General features: G+C 44.2%; 1 pseudogene; it reads left to right on the top strand.

Moving 5' to 3' along the window:
• The window catches only part of LOC123056869 (uncharacterized), a 182,835-nt pseudogene that overhangs the window by 119,354 nt on the left and 38,885 nt on the right, over positions 1–24,596 (top strand).

Raw genomic sequence — 24,596 nt, 5'->3', positions numbered from 1 at the left:
TCATATTGTGCATTGCATTGATTGTATTTCTTCTTTGTTGCCGGTATCTGTTCCCTCCCGGTAGACGATGTTCCGACGTTGTGATCGTTGACACTGATGAAGACTCAATGTTATCTTCAGAAGTGCCAGGCAAGCAAAACCCCCTTGTTCATTCCGATAAAATCCCACTCTCTCGCTCCTGCTCTCTTTTACTGCATTAGGACAATACCGATTCATCTGTTACTTGCTGCGGTAGCTGAACCCCTTTATCCTTGCATGACCTGTCATTGCCACAGTAAACAAATGAAACCCACTAGCATGAGTAGGAGTTGTTTGAGCCCTGTTGTGCCTACTCATTCATGCTTGTTTGTCATGCCTGCTACTGCTTAGAGTTGAGTCAGGTCTGATTCATCGGGGATGAATCAGAGGTGTGTGAACATGTCCTACTGTTAAGAGCTAAGTGTGTGAACACGATTTGGTAAAGGTAGCGGTGAGAGGCCATGTAGGAGTACATGGTGGGTTGTCTCATTGCAGCCGTCCTCAGGAACTGAGTTCTGTGTTTGTGATCCATGATTCAGCTACTACCACGCATTGGGCCCGAAACCAATGGACCCTCTCGGCTTCTTAATCACCCTTGTCCTCTGTCCAGGAGTTGCAAGTAGTTTCTGGTGTTTGTAGTATGCTGGAGGCCGTGCGCAGCGCTGACCGGAGGGGTGGGCTGTGATGCGGTAGGCACGTGGCCGGGTAAACCGGGCGCCCGTTTGGTGTCACGGAACCCTGTTCACATCGTTTGGGGCTGTGAGCGAAACTCCGGCCGGATCTCCTCATGGATGGAACCCGAATAGGCGATAAACCTGGACTAGAGACTTGAGTGTTTAGGCAGGCCGTGGCCGACACCCACGTTGGGCTTCCGCTTGAAGGTTGCCGAGTACATGTCGTGTAAACGGCGGTAAGTGGTGAGAGCGTGTGTGAAGAAGTACACCCCTGCAGGGTTAACATCATCTATTCGAATAGCCGTGTCCGCGGAAAAGGACTTCTGGGTTGCTTATATCAGTTCATAGACAAGTGAAAGTGGATACTCTAAAATACGCAAGATAAGCGTGAGTGCTATGGATGGCGTTCTCGTAGGGAGACGGGAGCGGATCCATAGTGGTGTATTGATATGGTGAATATGTGGACTCGTGTGCGCCACCTCAAAAGAGTTACTCGCAGTCGTAGTTCAGGATAGCCACCGAGTCAAAGCTGGCTTGCTGCAGTTAAACCCCACCATCCCTTTGTTGATAATGATGCATATGTAGATAGTTCTGATGTAAGTCTTGCTGGGTACATTTGTACTCACGTTTGCCTATTTTATGTTTTTGCAGAGAGACTTCAGTCTCACTAGTATTTCCGCGTGGTCTTCGAAGTTTAGCTTGTTACCTCAGCTACGATCTTGTGCCTCGGCAGGATTTGGTAGATAGTCAGGCTTCTCAGCCTTTTTCATTTATAGATGTCTGTACTCAGACATGATAGCTTCCGCTTGTGCTTTGAATTGTATGCTCTGAATGTTGGGTCATGAGACCCATGTTTGTAATATCTCGCTCCTCGGAGCCTATTGATAAATTACTTGAGTCATAGAGTCATGTTGTGATGCCATGTTGTATTTGCACATATCGAGCATATTGTGTGTATGTTATTGAAATGCTTGGTATGTGTGGGATCTGACCATCTAGTTGTTTATCTTTAGTAGCCTCTCTTACCGGGAAATGTCTCCTAGTGTTTCCACCGAGCCATGGTAGCTCGCTACTGCTCCGGAACACTTAGGCTGGCCGGCATGTGTCCTTCTTCGTTCCTGTGTCTGTCCCTTCGGGGAAATGTCACGCGATGAATACCGGAGTCCTGTTAGCCTGCTACAGCCCGGTTCACCGGAGTCCTGCTAGCCCAGTGCTACAGCCTGGATTCACTCGCTGATGACCGACACGTTCGATGCTGGGTCATGGATGCCTGTCCCTGTAAGTCTGTGCCACTTTGGGTTTACGACTATCCATGTCAGCCCGGGCTCCTTATCATATGGATGCTAGCGACACTGTCATATACGTGTGCCAAAAGGCGCAAACGGTCCCGGGCTAAGGTAAGGCGACACCCGTGGGAATACCGTGCGTGAGGCCGCAAAGTGATATGAGGTGTTACATGCTAGATCGATGTGGCATTGAGTCGGGGTCCTGACATGTAGTTTGCAATTTTGTCAACTTAAGAATATAGTTGGCCGTGGTAGGATCTGAAATGTTTTCCAGCGAATGGTATTTTTCATGTACATAGTAATTATTGACTAAATCATGTTAATCACTGATATCCGTATATTTCCATGATTTTTGTTTCAACCCATGCTGACATATAATATTCTTATTGCAGATCAAAGCAAATGATAGTACTGATCTAGAGGAAGGATATGATAGTTCAAAAGATGAAGTTTCATCGGTTTCCTCATACAGCCCTTCCAAATCAAATACAGACTTTCCCATCAGGAACTTAACATCGACGCACTCCTTATCATCATGTCTTTCCATGAATGAAGCATTTTATTCTTAGGGAGAGCGCCCCACTTTCCCACATATAATACAATTCCTCGATTGTCAGTGTCCGAGATTTCTGATGACCATGGTGGAGGTAAAGAGTGAACCTTATTGTTTCTGTGGGACTGCTAGAGCTGCGATATTCACAAGGAAATACCGTTTTCATACTGTTAAATTGTGCTCTATAGGATTCTATCTGCCTTCTAATGATTAAAGCTGTCTCATCTTACATATTGTCATATTATTTTTTAGTGTTTTAGCTCCTCGTTTTCTTTTCATACACAAGGACCTCTCTTCAGTTCTCCTTAATTTTTTTCAAATTGACTGGGCTTATTCCCCTTCCATTTCACAATGAAATAACGAGACTTACATTAGTCAGGTCTCCATGAAAATGCTACCTAATTGCCCTTTATGTAAAAAAAGTCATGGTTCTGTATGAACAAATTTTGATGAGCGTGTGTAAATGATTAATGGTAAATACTTGGGTCTTTAATGAAGTAAATAGCACAAACAAGAATGGTGTCACCTCTAAGGAAGCTAGATCATTTGCATTTGGATCATCATCCATCAAATGGTCAAAGATTTTCTCTAGATTCAGATCGCCCAAAAGATGACGTTGGACTCCCTCTCATGCCAAAACATGTTGAACTGTCTGGATGTAAGCTGATACATCTCCATTGTATCTACTTTTCCAAACACTTTTGCCCTTGTTTTGGACTCTAACTTGCATGATTTGAATGGAACTAACCCAGACTGACGCTGTTTTCAGCAGAATTGCCATGGTGTTATTTTTGTGCATAAATGAAAATTCTCGGAATGACCTGAAAATCAACGAAGAATTATTTTGGAATATACAAAAAAACTGGAAGAAAGATCCACATCAGGGGGCCCACACCTTGTCCACGAGGGTGGGGGGCACGCCCTACCCCCCCTGGGCGCGCCCCTGCCTCGTGGGCCCCCTGATGCTCCACCGACCTCAACCTTGACTCCATATATTCACTTCCGGGGAGAGAAAAATCAGAGAGAAGGTTTCATCGCATTTTATGATATGGAGCCGCCGCCAAGCCCTAAACTCTCTCGGGAGGGCTAATCTGGAGTCCGTTCGGGACTCCAGAGAGGGGAATCCGTCGCCATCGTCATCATCAACCTTCCTCCATCACCAACTTCATGATGCTCACCGCCGTGTGTGAGTAATTCCATCCTAGGCTTGCTGGACGGTGATGGGTTGGATGTGATTTATCATGTAATCGAGTTAGTTTTGTTAGGGTTTGATCCCTAGTATCCACTATGTTCTGAGATTGATGTTGCTATGACTTTGCTATACTTAATGCTTGTCACTAGGGCCCGAGTGCCATGATTTCAGATCTGAACCTATTATGTTTTCATCAATATATGAGAGTTCTTGATCCTATCTTGCAAGTCTATAGTCACCTATTATGTGTTATGATCTGTTAACCCCGAAGTGACAATAATCGGGATACTTACCGATGATGACCATAGTTTGAGGAGTTCATGTATTCACTATGTGTTAATGCTTTGGTCTGGTACTCTATTAAAAGGAGGCCTTAATATCCTTAGTTTCCAATAGGACCCCATTGCCACGGGAGGATAGGACAAAAGATGCCATGCAAGCTCTTTTCCATAAGCACGTATGACTATATTCGGAATACATGCCTACATTACATTGATGAACTGGAGTTAGTTCTGTGTCACCCTAGGTTACGACTATTACATGATCGATCGCATCCGGCATAATTATCCATCACCAATCCAATGCCTACGAGCTTTTCATATATTGTTCTTCGCGTATTTACTTTTCCATTGCTACTGTTACAATCACTACAAAACCCAAAAATATTACTTTTGCTACTGTTACCTTTTGCCACCATTACCACTACTATCATATTACATTGCTACTAAATACCTTGCTGCAGATATTAAGTTTCCAGGTGTGGTTGAATTGACAACTCAGCTACTAATACTTGAGAATATTCTTTGGCTCCCCTTGTTTCGAATCAATAAATTTGGGTTGAATACTCTACCCTTGAAAACTGTTGCGATCCCCTATACTTGTGGGTTATCAAGAACATTTTCTGGCGCCGTTGCCGGGGAGCATAGCTCTATTCTTTGAGTCACTTGGGATTTATATCTGCTTATCATTATGAAGAACTAGAAAGATCAAAGAACCAAGATTTTTCCCTCAACTACGAGGGGAGGTAAGGAACTGCCATCTAGCTCTACACTTGATTCACCTTCTGTTTTGAGTAAGCTTGCGACACCTAAACCTGCTTCTGCTATTAATTCTGATATGTCTCATGTTATTGATGATGCCACTTCTACTATGCATGATACTTATGATGAAACTACTTCTATGCTTGATACTACTGTGCCACTAGGTGAATTTCTTGATGAACAACTTGCTAGGGCTAGAGAGAATGAAATTATTGAAACTGATAATATTGATGAAAGTGATGATGAAGATTCTCCCCCTAGATATGAATTGCCCGTTGTTCCTGAGGGTTATGTTATGGATGAAGAAACTGCTAGAGACTTTCTTGCTTGCAATGATAGAAGTGATCTTAAGAAATTATTACCTAAGCTGAAAGAAAAAACTGTGAATGCTAGAATGAAATATGACCCTACTTATGCTACTTCACCTATCTTTATTACTGATAAGGATTATGATTTCTCTGTTGATCCCGAGTTAATTACTTTAGTTTTAATCTGATCCTTTCTATGGCTATGAATCTGAAACTGTTGTGGCATATCTTACTAAATTAATTGATATAGCTACCCTATTCACTAATGATGAGAAAACTCGCTACTATTATATCCTTAAATTATTTCCGTTCTCATTAAAGGGTGATGCTAAGATATGGTTTAATTCTCTTGATCCTGGTTGTGTGCGTAGTCCCCAGGATATGATTTACTACTTCTCTGCTAAATATTTCCCTGCTCATGAGAAACAAGTTGCTTTAAGGGAAATATATAATTTTGTGCAAATTGAAGAAGAGAGTCTCCCACAAGCTTGGGGGAGGCTTCTCCAATTACTTAATGCTTTGCCTGATCATCCTCTCAAGAAAAATGAAATACTTGATATCTTTTATAATGGACTAACCGATGCTTGCAGAGATTACCTGGATAGTTGTGCTGGTTGTGTTTTCAGGGAAATAATAGTTGATCAAGCTAAAATTCTATTGAATAATATGTTGACCAATGAAAATAATTGGACACTTCCTGAACCAACTCCTAAGCCAACTCCAAAGAAAAGGGGTATTCTATTTCTCAGTCCTGAAGATATACAAGAGGCAAAGAAATCTATGAAAGAAAAATGTATAAAAGCTAAGGATGTTAATAATTTACCTCCTGTTGAAGAAATACATGGTCTTAATTCATCACCTATTGAAGAAACACACAGTCTTGATAAGTCGACACAGGTACTAAAGGTAAATTCTCTCTATAGATTTGATGAAGGTGATATTCCTCGTAATAAGTCTGCTAGCCAATGCTTAGAAGAGTTTGATAATTTTATTGTTAAATAAGAAATTTTTAATGCTTATGTTGGTAGAAAATTGAAACATAATGCTTATATGATTGAACAATTGGGTGATTATATGTCTAGAGTTAAAAGTGAACTTAAACTCATTAGTAAACATGCTTCTATGGTTACCACTCAAGTATAACAAGTACTTAAAGCTCAGAATGATTTTCTCAATGAATTGAATAGTAAAAATAATGACTTTGCTGTTAGAGTTGCAACTAGAGGAGGTAAAGTGACTCAGGAACCTTTGTATCCTGAGGGCCATCCTAAGAGAATTAAGCAAGATTCTCATAGAACTACTATGGATGCACCTAGTCCTTCTAAAAGGAAGAGAAAGAAAAATGACAGGACTTTGCATGCTTCTAGTGAACCTGTTGTTGACACACCTAAGAATCCCAATGATATTTCTATTTCTGATGCTGAAACACAATCTGGTAATGAACATGAACCTAGTGATAATGTTAATGATGATGTTCATGTTGATGCTTAACCTAGCAATAGCAATGATGTAGATATTGAACCTGCTGTTGATCTTGATAACCCACAATCAAAGAATCAATGTTCTGATAAGAGAGACTTTGTTGCTAGGAGGCACGGTAAAGAAAGAGAACCATGGGTTCAGAAACTCATGCCTTTTCCTCCTAAACCATCCAAGAAAAAGGATGATGAGGATTTTGAGCACTTTGCTAAAATGATTAGACCTATCTTTTTGCGTACGCGTTTGACTGATATGCTTAAAATGAATCCTTATGCTAAATATATGAAAGAAATTGTTACTAATAAGAGAAAGATACCGGAAGTTGAAATTTCCACCATGCTTGCTAATTATACTTTTAAGGGTGGAATACCAAAGAAACTTGGAGATCCAGGAGTACCAACTATACCATGCTCCATTAAAAGAAACTATGTTAAAACTGCTTTATGTGATCTTGGAGCCGGTGTTAGTGTTATGCCTCTCTCTTTATATCGTAGACTTGATTTGAATAAGTTGACACCTACTGAAATATCTTTGCAAATGGCTGATAAATCAACTGCTATTCCTGTCGGTATTTGTGAGGATGCGCCTGTTGTGGTTGCAAACGTTACTATTTTAACGGACTTTGTTATTCTTGATATTCCCGAGGACGATAGTATGTCTATTATTCTTGGAAGACCCTTTTTGAATACTGTAGGGGCTGTTATTGATTGCACCAAAGGCAATGTCACTTTTCATGTTAATGGTAATGAGCATACGGTACACTTTCCGAGGAAACAACGTCAAGTCCACAGTATTAATTCTATAGCAAAAAATTTCAACAATTACTATTGGAGGTTTTGAATTTCCTCTTCCTACTGTCAAGAAGAAATATGATGTTCTTATTGTTGGGGATGTGCATATCCCCATTGAGGTAACCTAGTGTTATTCGAAATTTCTCCGGTTTCATGTTATTCGAAATGAGTTTGTTAACAAGACCTGATCAACCTTGTTAGTGGATTCCTTTTGATGAGCATGAGATGGATGAATTTAGAAAACACAACTCTCTGTACCCTCTTTTTACTTTCTGTTATTTATATTAAATAAAGAAAAAATAGTATTTTCTGTCTGTTTTCTAAATTATCCATGCAATAAAAAATACCTCGAAAATAAAAGTTCTCTAAATGCCCTGAAAATTAAATATGATTTTCTAGAATATTTGAGAATATCTGCCACTGAAAACACAGCAGGGGGAGCAACCACATGCCCACGAGGATGGAGGGCGCGCCCCACCCCTGGGCGCACCCCCTGCCTCGTGGACCCCACGTGGGTCCCCTCCACTTATTCTAGCTACCACACACTCCTTCTTCCTCCCACAAAAATCACCAACCAGCTCAAACCCGAGTTCAAGCTCATCTTGCTGCCATTTTCGATCTCCTAGCTCAAAGCTCCATTCACAAAACTACTTTGGGAGATTGTTCCTTGGTATGTGACTCCTCCAATGATCCAATTAGTTTTTCTTCATGTGCTTTATTCATTGCAAATTTTTGATGCTTAGGTGACCCTATTCTTGATCTTGCATGTCAAATTTATGTGGTCAAAAGTAGTTTTAATGCATGATATTGCCTCTAGGCACTTGTAGGAGTAGTTTCTATCAATTTTCTTGAGTTTGGTTCACTTTTATTTTGAAGTTACTAAAAATTTCAGAAATTTCCAGAAAAAGATGAAGAGATTTTTGAGGGGCTCGTCGAGCCGAAGCTCGAAGGATAAACAAAGTGAAGAGAACAAGAAGCCCAAGTACAATCTCCCTCGCACCGCGGAGGTTCAGCCGTGTGAATGGCCTTGTGATGATTTCTTGAGAGCAGCCGGGATTTATGATGATTTCTATGAATTGGCTGAGAATGCAGGCCTCACTGCCTTCCTCCACGACCAACGTGAACAGTATCTCTTACTCACCAATATCTTTGTGCAAAACTTTTATTTCCATGCTAGGAGCTCACCACCTATGGTGGAATTTTACTTATATGATGAGCATAAGGAGATGTCACTTCGTGATTTTTGTCGGGTTTGTTTGATCCCTTTTGAGGGCAGTGTAGAGGAACCACATCGTGACGATGTGGAAGGGTTTATTGATACAATTGTTGTAGGGGAAAAGCCGTGGTTTTGTCACGGCAGATGTCCTTGTGAAAGTACTTAGTCGTGGAGCCATCGCTAAGGGTTAGCTTAAAGGGGTTAAAGCGGACAAAGGACGCGAGAGTTTTATACTGGTTCAGCCCCTTACGATGAAGGTAAAAGCCTACTCCAGTTGTGATGGAATTGCTAGGGTTTCGATGACTAGGGAGCGAATCCGCTTTGCCTGTTTCTCAAGTTGTTGTGTGTTGTCCCTAAACCGCCGTCGGGTCGCCCCTTTATATACATAGGTCGACGCCCGCCGGTTTACAGAGTCCCGAGGCCGGATCATAAACGTGTCCGGCTCGGTCTCTACTCCTATCTTATCATACAAGCATACATCAATGTCGGTTTACATCTATAGGCTTTAACCCGCCTTTGGGCCTTGGGCCTCCATGAAGCGCCATCCTTCATATCTTCACGGGCTTCAAGTAAGGTAATCATCATGAGGATAACCCGGCCTCTCCTGGCCGGTTTATGTCCAGTAGTAATATCCCCAACATTAGGCCCCAGATTGATTTGAACTTGTTCATGTCAATCTTCAACACTTAGAAGAATTCCTCCCTTTGCACCTTCACATAGATCTTGTAAACCGCCGTGACGTCATCCTCCAGATTTTATAGTAAACCACCATGACGTCATCTGTTCATTTAAAGCCGAAGATACCTTTCATTTATGAGCATCCAACAATCAAAACGACAACCTCATTATATATCCATTTATTTGGGCTCCTCGATTCCCACGCCTGTAGCTTATCTCTTTACCCTTATAAATAGGGCCGAGGACCCCTTTCCCTTTCTTTCCTTTGCCTCTCCATCTCTTCTTCCTCCTTGCGATGCTCCTGCACCCGAGCGCCGCCGCCGTCGTCGAGATTCACCTTTGCCTCACCATTGGCCGCTGCATCGACCTGATCGCACAAGAGAGACGTGGCGCACCTCCGCTACTTCAACAGCCGCTGTAAGTCTCTCCCTTCTCTCCTCTGTAGATCCACTTAGGGTTCATATGGGTTCATGGCGCTCTATTCGTGTTCTTCGTATGTCCATAGATAGCAGACCTCATGCTTGATGCGTTTCGTGCAGTAACTATGATATTCCTTATCTCCGCCATTAAACCAAACTTTAAGCACATAAGAACTTGGTCTGGACCTTTTGTGAACTGCTTCAGGACCAAAATTTTTTAGGTCTAGATATTTTTTCTTTTCCTGACTTACGGTAGATCCAAAATTCCAATGCAAACTTGTGAAACCTGTTTTTCCTCACTTAGTCATTCCTGCCTTAGATCTATGTCTTCCTTATTTGTGTAGGTGGTTTATCCTTGTAGAAAGTACTCTGTCATATGCCATTAGTCCCCTTGTAAACCTCTCATCGCTTTTACCATTTATAAACACTCTGTCGTAGGTGGTTTATAACTTCCTCCGGTTTATCAATTTTACATCCATGAATTCCTTTTTCCTCAACCTGTTGTACTTTATGCATTGTCATTATGAATCATAAACCGGCAGTTATCTTTTCCAGCTCTTCACTTGCAATGGCCAAACAATTCTATTCCTGTAACTGGGCCCCCTTCTTGGGTTACAGAGGAGCAACTAAACGGATGTGTCAAAATTGGTACCTTACCGAAGAAGAATGAAATCCAGTGGCGAGTTCCTGGTCCGGAAAATCCTCCTACCCCCCAGAGATGGTGAAGTAGTAGTGTTTGCTGATCATATGGGCCATGGTTTTAAACCGCCTGGATCCAAGTTTTTTCGAGATGTACTTGCCAGCTTTCAGATCCACCCTCAGGGCATTGGACCCAACTCTGTATCCAATATCTGCAACTTTTAGGTGTTTTGTGAAGCCTATCTACAAGAAGAGCCGACTGTCGAGCTGTTCCGGGATTTCTTCCACTTCAACCGTCGCACTGAATCCGTAGACGGGCCCAATACTGAACTCGGTGGCGTCTCCATTCAGAAAAGGAAGGATGTTAGTTTTCCTCACGCCAAACATCACAATCACCCAAAGGAGTGGAATCAAACTTGGTTCTATTGCAAGGACACCTCTCCTGAAGATGAGAATCCTCTGCTGGGTTACCGTGCTCACCGGCTTGCCAATACTCATCTGCTTCCGCAACGACTAAGTGCCAAGGAACGGGCCTCGTATGCACCACAACTCGCCAAGCTTAGAGCTTTCATGGCCAACGGTTTAACAGGTGTGGACTTCGTTCGTTGCTGGATATCCTGGAGTATCTTGCCGTTAAGTCGCCGCTCCGGTTTAATGTGTGAGTATACCGGTGACGTAGAAGACTCCCAACGTCATATTGACATCCAGCTAACAGATGATGAAGTTACTGAGTCTGTCAAGAAAATGCTGAATGAACTGGAAGCTGTCTGTAGCAAGACCGGGCTAAGTCCCTTTTACAGACAGAACAAATCGCCTGCTGTAAGAATTATTTTGCTTCCGCTTTATACCTGATATTTTTGAACTGCAACTTTCAATATCCTCTGCTCATCTTTTAAACAGGGTGATGACCCGTTCTGGAAAAAGAAACCTCAAGAGAAAATGGTTAAGGCTCCTCGTCAAAAAACGAAGGCTGTCAAGAAATCTACTAAGAGGAAGGTAACTGAGCCAATCGGTTTAGAGCTTGATGACGACCCTGATGAACCAGATGCAGAGGTAGAACTTGATTCTCTCGGTTCACTTTTCATACACCTCATTGACAATGATATTTATTAGGATGACGCCGAGGGCAGCCAAGCTGACGAGGCAGAGGTAATTATCCTTCCCTCCGGTTCAGATCCTCTGCCAACACAAAAAATCCGTCAAGCAATCTGGAAAGTAAGATTTTCTCACCCCTAGCTTACTTGGACCCAAACTTTCTTTTGAAGAAGCAGCAACACGAAGCCTGCCTCACAACCCGTCATAGCGGCCAAGTAATTACTTCAACCGGTCTACCAAATACTCCGGTTCGGAAGCGCCAATCTGAGGTTTCAAATACTTCCAATACTTCTTACCCCAAGGAGGGTTATTTCCGACAGCCTCTTAATCTGTCCGATTCGAATTATCAGGGAACACCACCTTCATCATCCGGCGAATCAACTGCCACACAACTTCCACCCCTCAAGACCGTCCTTGGGTAAATGTCTTAAGCTGTCTCCTTTTGACGCTTTATTCTTATGTGCTATACTGATGTGTATATCTTCTCTTTCAGAGCCAAGGCCTGAGCCAGTAAGAAGGGTCGTGTAGACAAACCATCTGATGACCATGTGACAGTTGAACCGGCAAAAATTTCAGAACCGGAGAGAGCAACTGCTGATGCCACGCTTGATGAACTGCCACCCCCTGATCATGTTTCTACTAGACAAGTAGAAGTTGATACCGCAGTGCAAGCTGATAAACCGGCAAGTCCAGTCCATACTGATGATGGACCGTCTAGTCCGGTTAAGGCTACTGATATTCCATCAACTCTAGTAAAGGCTGCTGGCGACAAGGAAGATGAGGTTATCATTATTGGCGTTGGCCACACCTCCCCTGGTCATCCTGTTGTATTGGCAAAACATAGTGCCAAAGAAGAACGTGCTGCCATGGAGAAAGGCAAGTGGAGCACCGATTTATCAAGCTATGTCCACCTTAATGCCCAGGAGCTCCATTATGGTTTTCTGAACCGTCTATACACAAACCGTGACTACGAAGCTGGTTTAGTGAATTTGATGAAGGAACGTTATGAAGTAAGTACAAATCCTTTTCTCTCTTAAGTCCAATTGTAAGTACCAATTCCAGTAGCTCCCAAGGGCTGATTTATGATAGTAATCAAAAACCGGGACTTCATAATACCGTACTTCTGCATACTTATCCTCCAAGGGGCGGTTGATCCTTTAAAAATGAACCGGTACTTTAGCATTGTATCCTTGTATCTTTCGCCTTTGTAGTCCCCAAGGGCCGGTTTACCTTTTTAAGGTGAACTGGGACTTTAACCACTGTTACTTTTGAGCATATGTACATTAGCCCCCAAGTACCAAGAATAATGTGTGTATTATACTTGGGACTTGAAATAATTTTCTAGAATGAAGCGAGTAGGCATTAGCCCCCAAGTGCAAAGTGCATAACTTGTTATACGCTTGGTACTTCAAATATATATAGCCTGTTGATGACATGTTTGTTCATCAAATCTCAACAAGCGGATGCTTCTAAAACCAAAGAGGAACTGACTAATGCCTTAACAGCCATGGAGAAGCTGAAGGAAAACTTCAATAAGGAACGTGCATATTGGGACACGGAGAAGGCCGCTTTAGTAAAGAAGGCCGAAGACGCAGAGGCAGCCCTTAAACCAGTGGTCAAAGAACTGACTGGTTTAAAGCGGCAAATAAATGCTATGACCTCTATTGTATTTGGTAAGCATCCTCATCTGATATTTTAAAAGTCATTCTACCGCGTCAATTACCGGTTTACTGATGCTTGCAATGTCACAGGGACCCGCATTACCCATTTGGGCTCTGACATGCGGATGAAGCTGAAGGCAGCCTACACCTTGATAGAGCAGTTCTATTCCAGATCCCAACGGGCTATCTGCACTGCTGCTTATAACAGGCCTCCTCCAACACTGATAAAAGAAACTATCGAGAAGCTATCCATGTTGCCTGTCCGGCTGGATGAACTCAAAAGATCAGCTGCAAGGTCAGGCACGCTGACTGCGCTAATCCGTGCCAAGGCATGGATTCCAGACCTGGAACCAGCAGATATTGGCCAAGGCTATCCCGGCGTGAAGGAAGACGGTTCAGAATTCAACAATGATGATCTCCGAAGGCTAACAAGGGAATTGCGACCCATAGCAAGCAAATTGGCGGATGAAACGGATCTGTCTCATTACCAGCCGGTTTACGATGCTGATCAGAAAAGATATCCTGCGCCATCACATGATGTAGAAGATCTTGTTCCGCCAATTCGCAAGCACACTTATGCCCCTGACATTGATCCTTCCACCCTTATAAGTGAAGAAGCCGTGTTCCAAGCTTTAACTGGAATCGATTGGACAACGATTGATTTCCAGCCACTGGGTAGAGAAGAAGAGGATGCACCGACTCAAGATGACCCTCAATCTTCAAGTCGCCCTGATGATGAATCCTGAACCGGAGGATGGTTTAGTCTGTCGCAGGCTACCATTCTTATTGAAACAATTATCCAGTGTGGGCATTAAAGCGCCTTGTAATAGGCTAGTTCAAACACTTCTCTGTTGTGCCATCGAGCACACTTATTTTGCTTGATACTGATAACTCGCCATGCTTTTGGGATCTTTATTATATGCATAACCTGCAGTGGCTGTATTTTAACTTGTTCCTACATACAAGAAATTGAAAGGGTCCTGGCGGTTTACCGCTGGACGGGTCATGATGCCCAAATATATAGCTTCAGTGTAAAGTTAAGGTTGTTTAAAACAACCAGATATAAAATAAAAAATACATGTTACCTCGTTGTTTGACCCATGATTGTTATAAAAGGGTGATAACACCAAGCTGGAGTATAGATGACTCCTTCCAGGTTTGCCGGTTTACGAGAAAACCGTACCAGGTTATGATAAACACCGGTTTTATCCATATAATATTGGTGACTTGTAGTCAAAACCAGACCGGAACAATAAAGGCCGGATTATAGCTGATCATGTACTAACAATTTAGCATTGTAAGCCATGCCGGGTTATAATAAACGCCGGTTTATCAGAAAACACTTATGAATTTTATCAAAAGAAAAGAAAAACTTTGCAAAAAATACAAGAAGAATATTCGAGGCTTTTCATGGGCTGCCAGGCCCTAAATCGAGGCTTTTCATGGGCTGCCAGGCCACTGAGTTAAACCATTTTTCAAAGCCTTTTAAGATGGACCTCAATCTTTAACCAATCATCATTTTAACTTTGACAAGTTCAGGGTCTATGAGATTGACTTGTCAAATGTTCGATGGGTCATACCAGGTTTACCTGGATGGAGTGGCTTGCTTAAAGAGGCAGGATAACCCGGGGATTTAGGCGAATACACTTGGCTTCCAAGCCTGGCTTGATAGCCTATTGCAAGGGTGCAAACTCTTTGTTCTTTGAGAAGCAAAGAGCCCCCAAGCAATATTTGAGTTGTGCTCAGTGGGTGCCTATGTTTGAGTTGTGCTGGTGCAATACTCTCTTTGGCCCCACATAATTTCGTTTTGGCCTTAAGCCTATCAAGAGGTGTAGCTATGGTGTGAATACAACCAAGCCCCCCAGTGATTTCCCTTTGGCCCTAAGCCGATCAAGAGGTGTAGCTAAGGTTCAGATATGACCAAGCCCCCTAGTGATTTCCTTTTATATGTGTGGCTTTTCAAGCCGGATCAACAGAATTCCGCTTTGTAAACAGAGACCTCCATGTAAACACATATGATGTAAAACAACAGAGACCCCGCTTTAGCTGAGGCTCTGGTTTATTATATTAATCATAATATATACACTGTCATAATTACGTACATAAAAAAGAGCCTATGGCTCAAGTATAGTAAGGCCGAAGATGAGCTATATTCCACGGCCGCTGGGTCTCCTCCTCCGATTTACGTGAGTCTCTATGCTCTCGAACATCGATAAGGTAGTACGATCCATTGTGCAATTTTTTGCTGACCACAAAAGGCCCTTCCCAAGGTGGGGATAACTTGTGCATATCGGTCTGATCCTGGATGAGCCGGAGCACCAGATCACCTTCTTGAAAAGTTCTGGTTTTAACCCGGTGGCTGTGATAACGTTGCAGATCTTGTTGATAAATCGCTGAAAGTGCCGCTGCAAGATCACGCTCCTCATCTAACAGGTCCAATGAGTCCTGACGCGCTTTTTCATTATCCGCTTCAACATAAGCCGCCACACGGGGCGAGTCATGACATATGTCACTACGGAGAACTGCCTCTGCTCCGTAAACCATGAAGAAAGGCGTGTAACCCGTAGATCTGTTTGGGTGTGGTGTTGATGCTCCATAACACGGAAGGTAACTCCTCCACCCAACAACCCGGCGTCCGCTTTAAAGGAATCATAAGTCGGGGTTTGATACCTCGTAGAATATCTTGATTGGCCCTTTCTGCTTGACCATTAGATTGGGGGTGAGCCACTGATGACACGTCAAGCCGGATGTGCTCACGTTGACAAAATTCTTCCATAGCACCCTTCGACAGATTAGTACCATTATCAGTGATAATGCTGTGTGGAAAACCAAACCGGAATATCACCTTTTTGATGAATTGAACCGACGTGGCCGCATCACACTTACTGACTGGCTCTGCCTCAACCCACTTGGTAAACTTATCAACCGCCACCAGCAGGTGGGTCTTCTTGTCCTTGGACCTCTTAAAAGGTCCAACCATATCGAGCCCCCAAGTTGCAAACGGCCAAGTTATTGGAATCATTCTTAATTCTTGAGCCAAAACATGAGCGCGGCGTGCAAACTTTTGACAACCATCACACCTCTTGACCAAATTCTCAGCATCAGCATGAGCCGTCAACCAATAGAAGCCGTGAAGAAAGGCCTTAGCCACCAAGGATTTTGAACTGGCATGGTGACCACAATCTCCCTCGTGGATCTCACGCAAAATCTCACAACCTTCTTGAGGAGAGACACAACGCTGAATTGCTCCTGTGATGCTACAATGATGTAGCTCCCCATTGACAATGGTCATTGACTTGGATTGCTGGATTGTCTCCCGGGACAAGTTTTCATCGTCTGGTAACTCGCCCCGGTTCATGTATGCCAAATATGGGACCGTCCAATCTGGAATAACATGAAGAGCCGCCACCAATTGAGCCTCTGGGTCGGGTACAACCAGATCCTCCTCTGTAGGTATCTTCACTGACGGATTATGCAGTACATCAAGAAAGGTATTGGGTGGCACCGGGTTACGTTGAGAGCCTAAGCGACTTAAAGCGTCTGCCACTTCATTCTCCCGCCGGTCTATATGGTCCACTTGATAACCCTTGAAATGACCAGCCACTGCATCCACCTCTCGTCTATATGCTGCCATGAGTGGATCCTTGGAATCCCAAGTGCCAGATACCTGTTGAGCCACCAGGTCCGAGTCACCAAAGCACTTAACCCGGCTTAAGTTCATTTCCTTAGCCATCCGAAGACCATGGAGCAAGGCCTCATACTCAGCTGCATTGTTAGTACAAGGGAACATTAAACGGAGAACATAACAAAACTTATCACCTCGTGGGGAAGTTAATATGACTCCAGCCCCCGAGCCCTCCAATTGTCTGGACCCATCAAAATGAATAGACCAATAAGTTTTGTCTGGCTTTTCCTCCGATGCTTGCGATTCTGTCCAATCATTGATGAAGTCCACAAGTGCTTGGGATTTGATTGCTGTGTGAGGTGTATACTTTAGCCCGTGAGGTCCAAGCTCAATATCCCATTTAGCAATCCAGCCAGTTGCTTCTCTGTTTTGGATGATATCTCCCAAGGGGGATGAACTGACCACTGTGATAGAGTGACCCTGAAAATAATGCTTGAGCTTCCGGCTTGCCATAAAAACCCCATACACCAGCTTCTGCCAATGTGGGTATCTCTGTTTGGACTCGATAAGCACCTCGCTGATATAATAAACCGGCCGTTGAACTGGATATTCTCTCCCAACCTCCTTGCGCTCCACAACAATAGCCACACTAACAGCTCGGGCATTAGCAGCCACATATAGCAATAAGGGCTCCTTATCAACCAGAGCCGCAAGGACAGGTGGCTTGGCTAACAGTCTCTTCAGATCTTCGAGCGCTTCATCAGCAGCATCACTCCAGGCGAAGTGATCTGTTTTCTTTAGCATCTGATACAAAGGGATAGCCTTCTCTCCAAGGCGACTGATAAACCGGCTTAAGGCCGCAATCTGGCCCGCCAAATGTTGAACATCATTAATGCACGCCGGTTTAGCCAGAGACGTGATAGACGTGATCTTCTTCGGATTAGCTTCAATACCCCTGTTAGACACCAGAAAACCCAAAAGCTTGCCCGCCGGTACACCAAAGACACATTTGGCCGGATTAAGCATCATCTTATAAACCCGGAGGTTATCAAAAGTTTCCCTCAAGTCACCTATCAATGTCTCCTCCTTTCTGGATTTCACTACAATATCATCCACATATGCATGGACATTGCACCCAATCTGTTTATGCAGACAATTCTGGACGCAACGCTGATAAGTTGCCTGAGCACTCTTGAGCCCGAAAGGCATAGATACATAGCAGAAGGCTCCAAAGGGAGTTATGAAGGTTGTCTTCTCCTGGTCTTAAACTGCCATTTCGATCTGATGTTAACCAGAATAAGCATCCAGAAAACACAAACGGTCGCAACCTGCTGTAGCATCAATAATTTGATCGATAAGAGGGAGAGCCAAGGGGTCAGCTGGACAGGCCTTATTTAAGTCTGTGCAGTCTACACACATACGCCAAGTGCCGTTTTTATTAAGTACCAGCACCGGATTAGCTAGCCACTCAGGGTGAAAGACCTCCACAATAAACCCTGCTGCCAAAAGCCGGGCTACCTCCTCACCAATAGCTTTACGCCTTTCTTCATTGAAGCGGCGAAGAAACTGCTTGACCGGTTTAAACTTAGGATCTATATTAAGGGTGTGCTCAGCGAGTTCCCTCGGTACACCTGGCATGTCAGAAAGCTTCCATGCAAAGATGTCCCGGTTCTCACGGATGAACTCGATGAGTGTGCTTTCCTATTTTGGATCCAGGTTAGCGCTGATGCTAAACTGCTTGGATGAATCGCCAGGAACCAAGTCAACCAGCTTAGTCTCCTCGGCCGACTTAAATTTCAGTGCCAGATCATGCTCAGTAGTTGGCTTTTTCAGAGAAGTCATATCTGTCGGATCAACATTGTCCTTATAAAATTTCAGCTCCTCTGTGGCACAAACTGACTCAGCATAAGCTACATCACCTTCTTCACATTCCAAAGCAATCTTTCGGATCCCATGCACCGTGATGGTCCCCTTATGACCCGGCATCTTAAGCTGCAAATAGACATAACAGGGCATTGCCATGAACTTAGCATAAGCCGGTCATCCGAACAGGGCATGATATGGACTCTTGATTCTCACCATTTGAAAAGTCAACACCTCTGATCTTGAATCATGATCGTCTCCAAAAGCAACTTCCAGAGCTATCTTGCCAACCGGGTGTGCTGATTTACCAGGCACTACCCCATGAAACACAGTGTTTGACGGTTTAAGATTCTTATCTGTTAACCCCATGCGACGAAAGGTTTCGTAGTAAAGGATATTGATACTACTTCCTCCATCCATAAGCACCTTGGTAAATTTATACCCCCCAGCCTGAGGTGCCACCACTAAAGCCAGATGACCCGGATTGTCAACCCCAGGTGGATGATCCTCTCGACTCCACAGGATGGGTTGTTCAGACCAGCGTAGATAACAAGGTACCGCCGGTTCAACTGAGTTCACGGCTCTTTTATGAAGCTTCTGATCGCGCTTACATAAGCTAGTGGTGAAGACATGATACTGCCCACTATTCAACTATTTTGGATTGCTCTGATACCCCGATTGCTGCTGCTATTGATTCCCCTGATGGTTGTAACCTCCCTTGTTGCCCTGGCTGTTCTGATTGCCATGTCCGGTTTGGTTGCCCTGGAACCCTGGACCAGAACTGCCAGCACCATAACCCGGCCCATGGAAACCGCCTCCTGAACCGTCGGGCGGTCCATTGTCATATTGAAAGAGATTTGAATTTTTGAACTCCCGCATGATGAAGCAATCCTTCCAAAGATGCATAGTTGGCCTCTCCTTTGATCCGTGCTTTGGGCAAGGCTAGTTTAACACGCGCTCCAGATTGGGGCCTGACCCTCCACCCCTCTGGGGCGGTTTACCCTTACGCCGCTGACCGTTATCCTGGGTGTTGGTGTTAGCCACAAAGTCCAAGCTATTATCCGCCTTGCGTTTACCGTTGTTCGCATGACCCGCCGGATTATGCTGCTGCCCCTTGGTGTTGCCGCTCTTCTTTCCCTTCCATGTCTTGTCATCATCAGACTCAGGGTCCTTGGCATTATCAGAGTCGGCATATTTTACCAGAGCCGCCATAAGCGTTCCCATGTCATTACAATGGCGTTTGAGCCGTCCCAATTTCAGCTTCAAAGGTGCAATCCGACAATTGCCTTCTAATGTTAAAACGGCTGTGTCAGCATTGATGGGGTCTGATGAATGCAAAATCTCTGAAACCCGGCGCACCCAGTGGGTTGTTGATTCTCATTCCTCCTGGACACAGGCAGCTAAATCCACGATGGACATGGGCTTCTTGCACGTATCTTTGAAGTTCTGGATAAACTGGGCCCTTAATTCGGCCCATGATCCAATAGAGTTGGCTGGCAGATTTTTCAACCATGTGCGAGTTGTTCCCTCTAACATCATGGTAAATTATTTGGCACACGCCGCTTCGTCCACATCCAGCATCTCCATTGCCATCTCATAGCTCTCCACCCATGACTTGGGGGATAAATCAGCGGTGTAATTTGGCACCTTACATGGGCCTTTGAAATCCTTGGGTAACCGCACATTGCACAATGCTGGGACAAGACATGGCACTCCCAAAGAACTGGAGGTAACCCCTGGCTCCACCGATGTTGTTGCACAAACCGGAGTGAACTAACGAACCGGCGTGAGTTGACGAACCGGAGCTTCGTGCTGTGCCGCTAACTCGGCTTCCCGACGTGCCCTAGCGCGGTCCACTACATCTTGGGCATTGCCACCGCCACCCGTCGTTTTATTGCCACGGGGTGGATTACGATTCCTCGCGCTGCTTGATACGGCTGGTTCATCGATATGCCTGTTGTAGCTCCGGCTTGGGCGGGAGTAGAATGAATCCTTTCATAGCTATATGGATAGGCCTACTGTCGTGGGTTTGTCACGGCAGATGTCCTCGTGAAAGGACTTAGTCATGGAGCCATCGCAACGGGTTAGCTTAAAGGGGTTAAACCGGACAAGGGGACACGAGAGTTTATACTAGTTCGGCCCCTTCGATGAAGGTAAAAGCCTACGTCTAGTTGTGATTGGTATTGCTAGGGTTTCGAAGGCCAGGGAGCGAATCCGCTTTGTCTGGCTCTCGAGTTGTTATTGTCTCTCCCTAAACCGCGGCCGGGTCGTCCCTTTATATACATAGGTTGACGCCCGCCGGGCTACAGAGTCCCGAAGCTGGTTTATAAACGTATCCGGTTCGGCCTCTCTCTTTCTATCTTACTATACAAGTTACATGACTAGGCCGGTTTACATTTATAGACTGTAACCCGCCTTTGGGCCCTTCGTAAAGTGCCATCATCTTTACATCTTCATAGGCTTCTAATCTTCAAAGAGTCAACCCGGCTACATAAGGCTGGTTTACCTCTAGTAGTAATATCCCCAACATTAGGCCCCAGATTGGTTTGAACTTGTTCATGTCAATCTTCCACACTTTAGAAAAAATCTTCTCTCTTATCTTCATTTTTGATCTCGTAAACCGCCGTGACGTCATACTTCAAAATTACGATAAACCGCCCTAACGTCATCCATCCGTTGATGTCAGAGATTTCCTTCATTTAATATATATCCAGTCATCGAGGCGACACCTTTATTAACTTATCCATTTTTTGGGCTCCTTAATTCCCGTACTTGCCATTTTATTACTTCGCCTTATAAATAGGACCGAGGGGTCATTTTCACCGTTTCCCCCCGTGCCTCTTCGTGTCGTCTTCCTCGCGCCGCTCAGCCTCTGGAGCTCCGCCGCCACCGTCGACCGTCACCTCTGCTCCGACCTTGGCCGCTGCATCACCCTAAACACACCAGAATACTGCGGCGCCCTTCCGCTTCCTCACCAGCTCCGGTAAGTTCTCTGCTTTTTTCACCATAGATCTGTTCTAGGGTTTCGACATTCTTCACAGTTCTTCTGAAGTTCATCAGTGCTATTCTTCCATGTTTTTCCTTTAATAGATGGACACTTCATGCTTGATGCATCCCTTGCCGTAGCTTACCTACCATGGTCATCACAAATCCTTATGCGCAAAGAACTGATCTAGTCTATCAAAAATTGCTTCAGTTCTGCATCCCTTCAAGATCCAATTATTTTTGCTTTTCTGTCTTATCTTTAGATCTGAAAGTTTTATACATCACTATGAGATCTGTTTCTATGTTCCTGTGAGATTCGTTTCTCCTCGCACTAATATAAGCGGTTTAACATTGTATAAATAGTCTATGACATTAGCCCTCTGATAAACCGGAAGAGCATGTTACCTTCATAATTATGCTCCGGTTTAACAGTGTCTGATCAACCCTGTGCTAGCATTACTTTTCTCTCTCATTATACTAGTCTCCGGGTTGTACCATTTATCATATCAGCATGTTTCTTACTCCCTTGTCTCTTGTGTATAATCATGCATAATTTATAACACGGCCTTTCATTTTCAGTTTGTTCGCTTTGCAATGGACAAACAATTCACTACCTGCAACTGGGCTCGTTCTCGGGTTACTAAAGCTCAATTGAATGAGATGGTTAGCATCGGCTCTCTGCCTAAGAAAACTGAGATCAAATGGCGAGTTCTGGGAACAAAGAATCCTCCAACCCCAAGACAAGGCGAGGTGGTAATCTTTGTTGACCATATAGGTCGTGGTTTCAAACCGCCAGGGTCAAAATTTTATCGAGATGTGCTTGCCAGCTTCCAACTGCATCCAAAAGATATTGGTCCCAACTCAGTCTCCAACTTATGCAATTTCCAAGTCTTCTGTGAAGTCTATTTACAAGAAGAACCAACTGCAGAATTGTTCTGGGATTTCATTCACTTAAACCGGCGCACAGAGTTTGTGAATGGCCCGAACACAGAGCTTGGTGGTGTCTCGATTCAAAAGCGGAAAGAAGTGGAATTTCCTCATGCCAAACACCATAGCCACCCAAAGGAATGGAACCAAACATGGTTTTATTGCAAAGACACTTCGCCTGAGGATGAAAATCCCCTCCCCGGCTTCCGTGATCATAGATTATCCAATACTCACCCAATGCCACAACGCCTGAGCTCTTCAGAAAGGGAAAAATACGCTCCTCAAATCGCCAAGCTCCGGGCCTTTATGGAAAACGGTTTAACAGGTGTGGATTTTGTGCACTGTTGGATATCCTGGAGTATCTTGCCGCTAAGCCGGCGTCCCGGTTTAATGTGTGAATATACCAGTGAAGTTGACAATCCTCAACGCCACTGCAACATCCAATTATCTGAGGAAGAAGTTACTGAAGGTGTAAAGAAAATTCTGAATGAATCGGAACTGGTCTGTAGTCAAACCGGTCTGAGTCCCTTCTATACCAAGAACAAACCGCCTGCTGTAAGCATTACACTTCCTCTTCATCTCTAATATCTTTAACTTATACAAGTTGTAACCCTTCTTCTTTATATATATATATATAGGGTGATGACCCTTTCTGGAAATGGAAATCCATAGAGAAAGCAGCAAAGCCAACTGGAGACAAAGCGGTCAAACCAACCCGCCCGAAGACCAAAGCCTTAAAACGGACGTCAAAGCGGAAAACAGCTGACCGGATTAATATGGAACTTGATGATGATACTGATGACCCATAAGTTGAGGTAGAACTTGACTCACTTGGCTCTCTTTTTATGCATCTTGTTAACAATGATCTTCCTCAGGAGGAGGCAGAAGCTAGTCAGGCTGATGACTCTATGCCAACACAAAAAAACTCACCAAGCAATCCGGAAAGTAAGCTTTTCTCATCCTCTTGCTCACTTGGATCCAACATTTATTTTGAAGACTCAACAGCATGAAGCTCGCCGGACAACCCGGCATAGTGGCCAACAGGTCACCTCTACCGGTTTACCTGATACTCCGGTTCGGAAGCGCCGGTCTGAGGTCTCTCCTACTTCTGACCATTCTTACCCCAAGGCAGGTTATTTCAAACAGCCTCTTAATCCGTCCAATTCAAATTATCAGGTGACACCTCCTTCCTCTTCTGGTGAATCGACAGCAACTCAACTCCCCCCTTTGAAAACTGTGGCCGGGTGAGTTATGACAAACCTTTCCTTTCAATGCGCCCTACATCTTTTGAACAGGATGTTAATCCTTTTTTTATTCTGTTTGCAGGGCCAAAGCCAGACCCAGCAAGAAAGCTCGGGTCACCAATCCGGCAGAAGACCCTGTTGCCGAAGAAGAACCAAGAGGTGAACTGGAGAAGACTGGTGAACCGAAAGGCCTCCATCCTGAAACAACTTTTGATGATCCGCCCCTTGACGGCCAACATACTGATGAACCAACAGATGCCGAGCCTGCCGCCCCTGATACTGAACCGGCAGAACCAAACCGGGATAATCCAATGAAAGACACTGAAATTCCATCATCATCCACCAAAAATCCTGAAGGCCAAGGTGATGACGTTATTATTACTAGAACATGCCACAGCTCTCCTGGTTATCCCGTCATTTTGGCTCAGCATAGTGCCAAAGAAGAGCAAATTGCCAGGGATAAAGGTAAATGGAGCAGCGACTTATCAAACTATGCTCATCTTAACGCTGATGAGCTTCATTCCGGCTTCTTGAACCGTCTGCACTAAAACCGGGATTATGAAGCCGGTTTGGTGAATTTGATGAAAGAACGATATGAGGTAAATGCTTCTCCCTTGTATATTGATTTATAGTTGAAATACTATTCCAAGTAGCCTCCAAGAGCCGTTTTATGATTGTTAATCATAAACCGGGTCTTTGTAACACTTCAAGCATCCCATCATTGATCCTTGCAAAGGCGTGTCCTCAATCATAGATAAGACTCATGTTTGAAAAAATTAGATAACGTTCTGCAGCATAGCCCCCAAAGGCCGGTTTAACTTGGCAAGTTAATCTGGTTTTTAATCCACATCGCCGGTTTAGAACAAACGTACATTACCCCCCAAGTGTTAAGGACAATGCTTG

This window comes from Triticum aestivum, chromosome 3A, assembly GCF_018294505.1.
Source record: "Triticum aestivum cultivar Chinese Spring chromosome 3A, IWGSC CS RefSeq v2.1, whole genome shotgun sequence".
Lineage (NCBI taxonomy): Eukaryota > Viridiplantae > Streptophyta > Magnoliopsida > Poales > Poaceae > Triticum > Triticum aestivum.
This window is presented reverse-complemented; position numbering and strand designations above follow the sequence as displayed.